Raw genomic sequence first — 14,331 nt, 5'->3', positions numbered from 1 at the left:
CGCTTTTGAGCTCACTCTCTCAATTATCACCACCTGATCGCCAGCATGTGTCTATACAGCTATGTACAACACTAGTCACACATGTAGCAATAAGTTAACCCTTGTTGACAACAAACGTTGATTAGTTTCTCTGGATTTTTTTTCTCCTCGTCGAACGTTATATTTAAACTTTAACGAGTTAATATTCTGTTATTATATGTTTATTATGCGAGTGCTTAAAATGAATAGAGAGAAACGGAAGTGTAGTTTGAATACTGTGTTAGAGCAAAAAATCTACAGTCATTGAAGTTGTCAATTTGTATGCATATTTCACGTATTACACTATTAACATGTTTGAGTTGTTTTTCATATTTATTAAAATGTTATTAAAATTGGTTCTTTAAGTTAAACCACTATACGTTTTGTTGATTTATTAAATAAATATTATTGTACAACTACAAAATGGACGAGTATATTTTTTATTACAAATCATGAAAAATATCTTGTGGGAAGGGGAAGGAATAACTGTGCCCCCGATTACGTGTCAGACAAAAATGGTCACAGTAATCATGTCATACATATGTTTATTCATAATTTTAGAACAAAAAAGCGTAGGTTTTTTTGTGATATTTTGTCAAGCTGAATTAATAGGCCTTTTGATGAGCATGGTTCAAAATGACGTCATCCACTTTTTGTGTCCAACATGTGGAGAGTCGTAGCTGTGACAATTCGTATGTAAATAGTGTGCTCTTGTGCTTAAGGCGGTGTTCTTTAGTTATTTTGAGTTCAATAGCCTTTCAAACCTACATTGAGTAATACTGCAAAACTGTTTAATTGGACTCATTAAACGCATAATGAGTTCTGTGATCCTTACTCCCCGAGCAAATGATTTAGTTTTCCACGATCATAAATGGCAACGAAGTAATTACCATCGACGAAACCCCGTAATGCGGGGAACTGAAAAGCTTTCAGGGGATACAGTGAAAAGCACTGTGAGTCCTACTAACAACTTCTGAGGGGAGGGTTTAAAAAAAAAAAAATCATTATTACGCCACTGCAGTAGAATTGAAAAGGAACACGTGATATGGTTTTATCTTCACTAAAAATCTCCGTTAAAATCTTGGGCTAATTTCATCCTTTCTCATTACATTTTCTCTCTAAATGTACGGTTAAAAATTTATTTATCCTTTAAAACAACATGCATATAATTTCTATTTGTTTTTCTATAATTTCATTCATTCTGATCGCACTCGATGACGTCATAAGTATGAAACGCCACTTCTTTTTGCGTGTTCCTGCAGCGAAATATGAACACACGTGTGTTCACATGTTTGCTGTTAAAGAATTCCCATCGGAAATGAGGAATTCTGATTTGGAACTTTTAAAATCTGCTCAGTATACATATGGTTACTTTGGGGGATGTGATACCTGCAGATGAGAGATATTTATATGAAAGTTCAGGACCCTATTATGAAAGGAAAAAGAAATGTACACTATGAGAGAGAACAGGTATTTAACACAAATAAGTAATAATCATATATCCGAAATTAGGATTTCCCAAACTTTTTTACTCCGTATTTGAATTCAAGCAGTCACCTCTACTTACAGAATTAGTTCCAGAGTCAGGCGATCATCTGGAACACCAGACCTCAAGGAACATTATGTTCACAATATCTTCACAGAGATTAAATTTAAAAGTCGTGGGGAGAAGGAAGAATAAAGACATCTTCAGCAACCGAGAGATTCGAGATGTTTCATGATAAGATAACTAATTGGGAAGGGCCAATCTAATAAATGTTCTCATTCCACCTGAGATACACATATCCTTGAGAAATTCGCTCCTAGATGACAGTGAAGATCATCATGAGGAAATAGTGAATATGAGGAAACTGCAACAAAATTTCGAAAAGAGCAAACGTTGAAGATTGGCGGGGGGGGGGTAGAACAGTGCTATCGTTGAATTTTGTTAGAATGAAAATTTAAAAAGTTTCTTTCTCGTTTATCCTCTTCTGCCTCATTTCCCAGATGTCGACTTCTTTTATAAATATTACTCTCTTTTTTAAAAAAAAACTATGCTGAGCACTGGATATGCACACAATTAATAAGACAGTTCAGTCTATCCACATAATATCATTCCATTGTTACCGATCATGATTTTGATGTTGCAGACATCAGCGCAATCGATCGTGTCAGTAATAGCTTATGCAGCAACTCATCCATGTAAACTTTCATCATTAAGTTCCTCGGATCGCAGATGTACTGGCCTCGCTTGTGGTACGTTTATTAAACTATTAAATGATTGGTTTAATGTTCAACGGACGGTGACTGTTTGCCAGTTGTTAGCCGTGTTTTCATTGTTACAAAACGATGACAGAAAAGTAGTACATTCAGGAGGAGAGAGAGAGAGAGAGAATGAGAGAAAGAAAGAACTGTCGAGAACAAGGACGGAATCAGCAGGGCACCAAAGTCAGGGACTTAACATATACAAAATATTAAATGCACAAGCATTATATTTTTATATATTATTCACTAAAGCAATAAATGATATCAACGTATATATTATGTCTATAATTTGTTTTCTGATCCAGCAGATTTTTTTTTCCCCTGTGGACACAGTAATTTCTATTTTCAAGATACCTGTATTTCTCAGCTATTACGTGCAAGCCAGATCAGTGTGCCCAATGGAAATGTCTTTAAATGGTAGACTTTCATCGTCCCACCTTAATACTGTCATCCCTCTTACTGGAGTTCGGAAGATGCTTGAAAAAATTACATGTAGAGCAGGGATTCTAGGTTATCTATCCCTTTATAATTAGATTATCTAGGATTACATAATCCAGACTGAGGTATGAAAAATCACAGAGAATAACATACGCTCTACATTACCTCCAATTTTATAACATTTCCATACATTCTACTACTAATTTTTAAAAATGCTTGTCACCAAAGTATAAATAATAGTGGAATAGATTAATTGTAATTAGGGATAAAACAACTGAGGACATGAGGCCAGTTGACATCAGTTAACAGCATGTTCTTCCAGTGGGATGGCTTGTTTATATGTGATATTTCTTATTTATCGGCATAAACCTATCGGAAATATTAAGTTTCAAAGCATTTCCTATGATTGCTGGTTGGTTGGTTGTAATTACGGCAAACTATGTTTATGAAATCAGTATGTATATATGTAAATTGTGGGTTTTCTCAATCCTGTCTGCCTGTTTTGAGGACGTTTTGACATGGGGAAACTTCGCCAGTTATGTATGAGATCGCCTAACTCACCTTTACTTGAAAAACCCCTATAAAGATTCTTCACGTCCTCGGCGAAATTCGAATTCAAGTCTTTCCAATCGAAACGCAAATATCGCGACAATCCTGAGATTGCGATCACGGATGATATTATCACATGCATTTCAATGAGATAAGATGATGTCCAAAAGCATCGAAATAAATAAACTTAGAAAATGCAAAGATTTTTGTAATACAAACTTTGTTCAAAAAAAAAATACGTAATAAAGCAGTTAGTTAAAAAGAAATAAAATAAAAAAATATTTAAAAAAACACATAGAATGTTTGAATCTTTTTATTAACTTACTTCACCTGGATCCAGTTTTGACTGAAAAAAATAAATAAAAATAAAGAAATCTAGATTCGGTTATCAGACAGTTGTTCGGGCCTCAAACAATTCACGTACTTGCATACAAAAAGTGCAGATTTTGATTATTATTATTATATGACACCTCCAGGGAGTCCAGAGACTCATCGAGGGAGAGTGTGCAAACAGCATTGAACGATTGATCCCTTCCAACTACTAGCCGCGCTCAAACTTGCTTAACTTTTCGCATGAGCCATTAGTAGCAGAGGCACTCCCAATCGACCAACCTTGGCTCATTTAACTAATTAAATTTTATATTTCAGTCATCAATGAACTTCAAATGTAAGAAACTTCACTAACTGTTAATGAATGGTATAATAGTCTTACTGACTATTTTTTACCTTTCATAGCAAGCTTATGAAATGTATAACAAAAATGTAAACTATATTGGACTACACGTTTAGCCTTCCTTAAATAATTATTCTGAATTTTGGGCATGGATTTTTATTTTTATTTTAATAACGAAACCTGTGGTGCGATCATAATTAAAAGAAACACACGTATTAACGGTTTTTTTTTTTTTTTTTTTGTAACACGTTATGCACGTTTAATGAGATTCTATTGTAATCATGCGCCCTAACTGTATGTTATTCCTATTATTGTTTTAAACTACTGTACTGATGATGTCCTAAGATACTTGGGATGAAATATTTACAATTAAATAATTTTCACTGTGGTTAATACGTGTGTTTCTTTTAATTATGGATATTTGTGATTGTCTTTAGGAGGAAGATAAATTTCATCGTCCGGTGTGAGACTACTGCCCTTCTTACAGAAGCCCTAAAGTGACTTGAAAAAGTTCCGTGTTTCGTTTCTAGAGAAGGGTTCCCGGACTATGCAAAAAAATTATGGTTCCTTTGTATAAGGCTTTGATCAGGCCACATATAGATTACTGATCACCTGGTTTTCAAAAATATGAAGATGCGTTGGAAAAAGTTCAGAGGCGATTGACTAAGGTGGTTTCTGGTCTCTGCAATGTAGAGTATGAAGACAGATTGACAAAATGCAATTTGCAGAAATTGGTGGATAGGAGGGGGGATATGATCGAGACATATAAGCTGTTAAGAGGTTATTACCAATTAATGTCTGGGAGGTTTTACACAGAATGAATGAAGATAGCAGGAGAACAAGAGGTCATCCCTGGGTATAAGGAGGGTGTGAGCAAGGGAATGAGGAGAAGGTTTTTTGCATGGAGAGTGGTGAGTGATTGGAATGCATAGCCCGAGAGTGTGGTGAGCGCAGAGACAGTGAATATATTTCAGGCGCGCTATGATAAACTGTGTGTATAACAGCGGACCTTCCACGATGAGTCTTTGACTCCATTGAAGTTTTTATAATAATAATAATAATAATAATTACCAAAAATATATAAATGAATAAAAATATTTAAAAAAATCCTTGGTTCACCTACGATACGAATGGACTACAGGTTTATAAAAAGAAAAAAAAAAGATTCGTGGAGGAGAGCCATATAAAAAAGATTAAAAAATCATTTTGATTTTTAATTTTTAAAATGATAATTTGATAGTATGGAGTCAGATTGAATATTTTTGCATGGCATTTGAGCGAACCCTCATTGGCTCAGGCGTTATGTGCTTTCCCTTGCAATTCCTCACTCTATTGATACGGGAAAAAAAAAATAAAATAGCTTCTCCAAGCGTAAAAAGCAATTTTTGGAACTTACTACAAGGCACCAATCACAATTATGCTGTTTCTTTCATGCAAGGTCGCAGCCGCTTCCCACATAACATAGATAGGAAAATAAAGGTATTTAAAGAAAGAAAATCTGTTGAAATAATCCTCATAAGCAATTAAAAAGAACGTTGCGAAACAAACACTTCCCACTAAACAGCTGGGCTGCTTTTACGAAAGGACGATTCTACACTGCACGCAATAACCTTCCTACATGAATCTCAGGACATGGAGTTCTAGGAAGAATTTCTACACGCTTCTACATTCCTTTTACCAAAAAAAAAAAAAAAAAAAAAAAAGCAATTCACTTGCCTGCAGGCATTGTTTATTGAAAGTGAAAAGTTAGGTCCTATTTTGAGACAGTTGTTTCGAAATATGTGTAACATGATCTACAAATGCATAACACAAGTGCATGTAGAATAGCCTTTGCCTGTTTCTAACAAGGTAGGAAAAATGCAGGAAAACAATTCACAGAAAGGAGGAACCGGTTATAGAACACCTGGGGAAGCGCTTTCACCCGACCTGTTCGTCTGTAAACATTTTCCTGTAAGACCGACAAGCATATGCAGGACACCTTGCGTATATGTGTGTTGTTTAACCATAAATACACTTTCTGGATACCTGAACTATCATGCTTTCTGAATTATTTCTTTCTGCGTATTTTTTTTGTACAATCTGGCGAATTTTATAAACTACTTTCCTTCTAAATGTACAATTATTATTGTAATACATTAAAATTACTCGATATGAAGACACAGAATACATAGGGAAGGATTGCAGTATTAAATTTATCTGTCTCACGAGTAGACACGTGAAAAAAAAAAAAAAAACACTCCTGAGTTATGTTTAGTAATAGTTTTAAAGCTTTAAATGTTTATTATTAACATTTAATTGTGAGCAAATCACAATGTGACGCATTCTTCCTACAACTAGTGATCAAAGTTGAATGACAAGCAGAATGACAGGGCGATGCTCTCGGAGTTGGTTGCTCTTTGACTAAAAGTACGGCGGATATGGCATGTGTGTGTGTGTGTGTGTGTGTGTGTGTGTGTGTGTGTGTGTCATAGGGCTTTGAAAGGCATAGGCCAGATATGGTATATATATATATATATATATATATATATATATATATATATATATATATATATATATATATATATATCACGAAATTACGATAAAAATATTTCTTAGCATAATGATTTTGCTTCTTTTCGAAAAATGCATGCAATTTGAACAAGATGAAATTTTTTTTTTAAACTTTTGAACTGAAAGTATGTACGCTACATTTTTATTTCAGAAACCCTGATTTTTTTCTCATGCAAAACCAATAAACTGTCCTATAAACACATGCATGTCAAACATAAGAAACAGACTCCGTTATATATTTTATCTTATATACATTTATTATATTATATTATATTATATTATATTATATTATATTATATTATATTATATTATATTATATTATATTATATTATATTATATTATTTATAATATACATATGTATATTATATCTGTTAATTGGCGGCCTTGTTGATCGAAGCATATAGTTTCCACACGCTGAAAAATTCCATGCATACAGATACGGCTTAATAGAGGTATATCTATATCACTTAAATTTTATGCTGGTGTAATATATTTGACTAAATGATCATCTTATAAGGCCAGCATTTTATCGAAATCCGTCGAATTGGTTTAGGTCCTGATATCAGCAACGGATGGACAGACGTAACAGCTTGATTTGTGTAGTTTAATCTTCATGACTTCGAAATAAATTTTATTTTCCTTCTCGTACTGAATTCCATAGAAATTCTTCCAATAACGCTTCGAACATAATTCTTCGGATTATGTTCTGCGGCTTTTCACCGATGAATTATATGACTTCCTTATATGAGGTGTTCTTTTAGACTTTGTAAAGCACAAAAGAAATCCTAGAAACGATACCTATTTACATAGTTATTAACAGCAGTACTTGGAATGTTAGTACTTGAACGGAATACAGCTTTCCAACAATTATGCAATATTCGAATGTATAGTAGCTGTCATACTGCCAGTGAAATAATATATTGCAATTATCGAATGTTCCACTGAAATAAATAAGAAATTATTCTACAAAATCACTTTCAGATCATCCAGAAAAACTAGACTAATCTTTCTATGAGTTACAAATAATAAGCAACATCCAATATCATGTTGAACTGGTCTTCCGAAATTACCAGACTTCTCTCCATACAAGTTTTACTAGTAAACATGAAAATATCACATTCGTCCAAATTGAATAGGATTGTGAGTCATACGAAAAAACCCAGCTGATTCGTCACTGTCGTATGGAAATTAAGTATGACCATAGGTTTAGTGTCTAATGCTGCTGTTTCTGTAATCTGCCTGTAGTCCACTTAATAATTGTCCAATATAAATAGATCATAAGCTTTTTTACACCTCAGTCAGCACTTCGTTCTCTTAAAAAACGTAAACGTTGCTGGCAGTGGCGAACTCAGGATTTAATCTTGGAGGGGGCCGAGCATTCAAGATTTAATCTTGGGTGGGGGAGGAGCGAGTTGAGTAGATAATTCGAGAATACACACTACGCATTGCATACGAGCTATGACTGAGCATCTGTAGTGATCTCCAATACATGATACCTGTAATCTCTTCTGGCCCGGCTCGGGCAAACGAAGTAGGGGCCGAGCACTACTTCGTTCGCCTTGCGTTCACAGCAGCCAGGATTCCCGAGCGCTATAGGGTATTCCGACCTTATGTGACCACTAATTCATAAGTAGCATAGAAATAGAAGACACAACACAACATTAATTTTAAAAAAAAATGAATTTTAATTAGGAAAAGATTTTTGGAAATTTTTATAGTGTTTTTTTTTTTTCCTTTTTCTTTGGGAGGCAGGGCCTTTGGCCTCCTCCCTGGGTGCGCCAATGGTTGCTGTTGAACAGGCACACATCTGAAACTTGACTATTCTAACTTTCATTTTTCAATGACTCTACATTGCGTCTTCCTGAGGAAGAAAAGAAGAGAAGAATGAATGTTGATCATTATTGCTTAATTCATGACACTTTTTCTTTTATATATTCTTCTTCTTCTTCTTCTGCAGCTTTTCCCACTTAAGTAGGGGCGTTCTTTGTGATGAATCTCCTCTACAACTTCCTGTCTTGGGCTGTAGCCACATACAAGTTCTCCATCCTCAAATCCTCCTCCACCATCTCCCTCTATCTCTTCTTTGGCCGCCCGCGCTTTCTTCTCCCCTGCACATCCATCTGCATGACCTTTCTTCCCACATACGCTTCCTCCCTCCTCATCACATGACCAAGCCATCTCAATCTTGCCTCCTGTATCTTTGCTCCTTCGTAACTTTCACCGTTCCCCTTACATAATCATTTCTTAGATGATCCTTTCTGGTCACACCGCACATCCACCTAAGCACTCTCATCTCCGCTACCCCCATCCTGCTGATGTTATTTTTCCTCAGGGCCACAGTTTCCAAAGCATACGTCATAGCTGGTCTCACTACTGTCCTGTAAATTTTGCCTTTTAGATTGATCGGCACCCTCTTATCACATAGCATTACAGCCATCTCTCTCTCCAGTTCCTTCATCCTGCTTGTATCCTGCATCCCACTTCCTTCTCAGCCTCACCATCCTCTTTCATTGTTGAACCTAAGTATCTAAAGTCACTGACCTTCCTGATGACATTTCCTTCCAGCTCCAGATCTGTCTCCTGGCTGCCATCCACTTTGCAACACATATACTCGGTCTTACTTCTGCTCAGGCTCATACCTCTCTCTCTCTTCCAGTACTTTCCTCCAACTTTCCAGTTTGGCTCCCACTTCTCTTGATTCTGCACACAGCACAATGTCATCTGCATCCAACATGGTCCAAGGCGCGTCTTCTCTCACTTCCTCCGTTACCACCTCCATCACAATATTAAACAGGAACGGACTTAATGCAGACCCTTGATGCTAGCCAACTGTCACTGGAAAACTTTCTGTCTTTCCCAGGCAGGTTCGAACACTTGTCTTCACATTTCTGTACATCTCCTGCACCAACCTGACATATTTCTCCGGTTTCTTCTTCTCTCTCAGACACCTCCAGACTTCTTGCCTTGGCACTCTATCATACGCTTTCTCTAGATCAATAAATACCAGATGTAGCTCCCGTTGCTTCTCTCGAAACCTTTCCATCATCTGTCGAACCCCAAAGATAGCATCTGTGGCCGATCGAAGAGACATGAAGCCAAATTGCTCCTTTACAATCTCCACCTCCTTCCTCAGTCTTCCATCCAGAACCCTTTCTAGGATTTTCATTGTGTGGGACATCAACTTTATTCCTCTGTAATTCTTGCAGTCTTGTGCATCCCTTTTATCCTTGTAGATGGAGACAAGAGTACTTTTCCTCCATTCCTCGGGTATATTTTCCTGTTGGAAAACTTTCATGAACAGGTCCCACAGCTGGTCAATTCCCACTTCCCCCAGAGCCTTCCATGCCTCCACTGGAATCCTGTCTAGGCCCACCGATTTTCCATTCTTCATCCTCTTCATGGCTTCCTTCACTTCCACTCTTCTGATGTTCTGCACCAACTCCTCAGAAGGCTGTCCATCTTCGCTGTGAGTCCTCGCATTTTCCTCATTCAAAAGTCCCTCAAGGTATATTCTCCATCTGTTTCTTATGTCCACATCCCTCCATAATATTCTTCCTTCAGCGTCTTTGATCTGCCTCACATGTACGATGTCCTTTGAAGCCTTATTTTGAATTTCATATATATGTATATATAAAAGGGAAAAAAAATCAATATATATATTGATCCTCTTCGAGGCGTTTTTCTTGAATTCCAATTTGATTGGGATTTTTATTTTTATCTTTAATCTCTCTCTCTCTCTCTCTCTGAGGCGTTTTTCTTGAATTTCAATTCGATTGGGATTTTTATTTTTATCTTTAATCTCTCTCTCTCTCTCTCTCTCTCTCTCTCTCTCTCTCTTGCAACTAGGCGGTTCTGGGAATGAGTTGGACGAGTGGTTAGTTTTGATTTTATCGGAGCATGGACAATAGAGACATATCGCAGCAATGTGAAGATAAGCAGTACACAAGGCCAGGTATTGGACACAAAAAGAATTTGTTCCACGTGCCAAATTTAAACAATAAATAGATAAAATAAAATGCACACAATATTTCATAGACCTTTAATTGGGACCGGACTCATGAAAATAATTATCCATTGAACATTGTTATTCTCCTAAAAATAGGGCGACATACTGTTTAAAAGTGTTGCAAGTTTTTTCGCTCGATGGAAAAAGTATACCATACTAAAAATTTTATTCTTCTTTGCATCCTTAAAAGAAAATAATTTGTTATGAATTATTTTTCATTTGAATCCCACCCACATAAAAACGTATAATATATTGATGCTGTAGATGGAATAAAAGTTATGTAACCAGGAACTTCTGTTCTAAAGACTAAATTTGAAAAACTTTTAACTAGTTATTTTGATAATAAAATAAGCAAAGTGGTGGACTCATACTGTGTGGTGAAAATTCTCTTCCATCCGACGACTTTCACAAACATCTCTACAGTAAGAGGATTCGAGCCCATATCTCACTGAAGAGCAGAAATGCTATATTTGATCTCCTCCTCCTCCTCATTTAACAAACGAGAGTTTTGATACGATAATCTTGTTTCAAGGATAGTAAAACAGAGTCGAGTCTTATCTCTCGTCCAAAAGAGCCTTTTTCTTTCAGTCTTAATTCAGACAACATCTAAATTTCTGGTAATGAGATTTCACATCTTAAGGTAACTTTCCTCCAGTCTTAAACATATTACAAATATCGCCTGCTTCGCATCTAAAAATTCGTGTTTTTTTAAGTGCGTTACTTTACTTTCATAAAGCTGTTCTATCAAATCACTGAATACTGTTCTCACATATGGGTATAGTGCCTTTATGAGCTAGCTAAAATGCTTGACTCAGTTACAGAAAAAAAAAAAAAAATTAGGCATTGATTAATGACCCACACTAGCCGGTTCACTCCACTTTCTTTCAACGAAACGTTTACTTTCTTCTGTTTGCATTTCATTTTCTACAAAACTTTCCAGATATACTGTTCATCAGGACTGTCATCTCCTAATCTCTTGTAAATCTGTTAAAACACGCACATTCGATTAATCAGCAATTCCTACAATTCAACTCCAAATTACAATAAATTTTTCTTCTTCTTAATTCATTCATTTTAGTGTCTTCTGGAACTGTTTTTTCTCATATATATTTCCAAACATAAATAAATAAAATAAAAATCTTCCACTTCCTTTATGTATTAGGCCTAATGGCCAGTTACGATTAGAAACCGGAAACCCAAGGAACAGATCGGTCAATCCTTATTCCAGGAGTGTCCCATGTCTGGAGATACGTATGTTCACGGGTTACCTGTTCTGAGACGCGAAAAAACCCTCTACCTCCGTATGAGACGGGCTAACTCACTTTTCGTCGAAAGGGACCAGATAAAGGTTCCTCACGTCACGGACAGGAATCGAACCCAGGTCTTTCCAACTAAAAGGCTTCGTCTATATCGACTGAGCTACGGAGGTTTTAAAAGTAAAAATAAAAATTAATAAATACAATCTATAGGTTAATCCAATGTTAAATAATTTCTGCCTTATCCCCAACTTTCTTTCCCTCCATTATATTTAACTGTCGAGGCTGAACAACCACTCCCATACACGGTCAGAAAACAGTCTGCCATACTGTTTTCTGACCGTGTATGGGATTGCCTAAAAAAAGTTCTTATCGAACAGCTAGTACACTGGAAATCTCTTATAAAACTTGGGTGTTAGTGGGAAGGCGGACCTTAGAAGCATCAATTTTAAAGTAGGAAAAACAATAACATTTTACTCTGTCTGTTTCAACTACTTAATTTTTTTTTTTTTTTTTTTTGTCTGCCATACTGTTTTCTGACCGTGTGCCAGCGTATGCAAGTGTTTCATCCAGTAATCATTAAAACATATGTGATTCCTCCCCCCCCCCCCTTGATATTTCTTCCGTTCTTCTTTCTACGTTTAGTTGAATGAGTAAAATTCTGTCCGTTTAAAATTAATGTACAGTATATTTTACTATTTTTTTACAATACTAAAAAATGAAGCGATATTATCCAAACATAAAATCATAGAAGATGATATATTCAATCAGAATGATTTTGGAGAAAGTAGTGAGGAAAGCAAGAGATACCTCCGGTTAACATCCGGAGGAGTAACACGAAGTGCACCCTTTGATAGGAAAAACATAGATTCAATTCTAGTATGAGGTATGAGGTATGGTTGGTATGAGGAATATTTCTTCTGAATAAAGCGCTTTTTTTTTTTTTTTTTTGACTGAAGGCAAATTAGCTCTTTTACAAGGAGACTGAAAGTTTTTTTAATCACTCTAGATGGCTTTTAGTAAATAGAAAAAATTAGCCTGAAACCATATTAAGTCAAACAGATTATTGGAGTATGGTATGGCATAAAGGATATAAAGGATCGAAATAATTCAAGTGGATCTTAGCTCAATTTGCTAAACGCACGATGTTGGATCTGGAAATGGACAGCTTATTGTGTTAGAGAACTTCGTTATAGAATATATGCTGTAGAGATAAAGAGTGAAGTTTATTGGGTGAAGATATTTGCAGCAGTGATATTCAGTGACGAGAATAGCATTGACAGGCAGGAACAATTAAGTATTTACCGATTAGTACAAGTCATTGATCAAATTGCATCTGGAAAAACTGCCCAAGGACTGGTCACATGGATTTTGAAAGGAATGAGAAAAGAAGTAGTCCAGTGATGAGTAGCTATATTAATATCACGACGTTGTTAGTGTTGGCTACCGGGAAAAATTGAAGCGTTTATTGCATGCAAGGGAAATAGGCGATAAGGTTGAGTCATATCACTTTATGATTTTCATATAAATTAGGTAGAAGATCATTTTCATCACTCTGTGCAAAACACTATCCTGATTGAATGCTTGACGTGGCTAATCAGGAATTCCGGATTATTTAACTCTTAATCCATGGACAATACCAAACATTGAGAGATTTGAAACCTTGGATGAGATTAACATAAAAAAAAATACAGAATACTAAAAACGCATTTATGGAACTATTTGTTGTGTGGAGGAAATGAGAACACGCCATCTGTGGAAGCTGTATAATGAAGAGATTTATTATACAGCTTTACGAGATTTTTTTTAAGTTGAGGATAGTTGCCAAAGGGAATGTCGTGTTTGAAGGTGTGATAAAAACTCGGTCGCTAAATGAATTTAAAAACTGATACAATAAGTACGGGAAGTAGTTGGGACCACCGAATACGATAACTGCAGTAGTAGGAAAGCGTGAAGTGGAAATATTCTTACTAGATTTCAATGCTGAAGACAATGATTGTAAAGGATATTTATAATATTTATTTACACTCAATATCTTTATTAATATCACCGAATATATATACAATAAAACTGAGTAATTTTGAGTAAAATTTTAACATTTCTTTTTATGAACTTCAGCTCTAAGTGCTACCTGAATAAATACTTCATTGTCTATAATACTTCAAGTTATGTTTGTCATTAAAATTTTAATTTGATTCATATTTTTTATTAATTTCGATGCATTAAAATAAATTAATCAAAGTTTAACTAAGTATTTTTAAAAAAATATTATTGTTAGTTTTTTATGGTTCATCATTATGAACTTTCATAGTTGCATCAGTTTCACTTTGTATCAATGTGTTTTGATAGAGTCTATATCTTTGAGAAATAAGTTTATCTGAAGACTACTTTAAGCAGCTAGGAGACTTCGTAGTTGGATTCGGAATCACAATACATTCAGGTGTTTCTTTCACTATGTGCATTTGTTTGGATTAGAGCGCAGAAACAAGAGCTACAGCGTGCGTGTGTGTGCGCGCGCGTGTGCGTGTGTGTGTGTGTTCCCGTTTCTGCACAATAAATTAGAATCATCTGTATAAATCTAAATCGTGTGGCTAAGG

This window comes from Typopeltis vanoorti, chromosome 1, assembly GCF_054136105.1.
Source record: "Typopeltis vanoorti isolate ZY-2024b chromosome 1, IOZ_Tvanoo_1.0, whole genome shotgun sequence".
NCBI classification, from domain to species: Eukaryota; Metazoa; Arthropoda; class Arachnida; order Uropygi; family Thelyphonidae; genus Typopeltis; species Typopeltis vanoorti.
Note: the sequence above shows the minus strand (reverse complement) of the source record.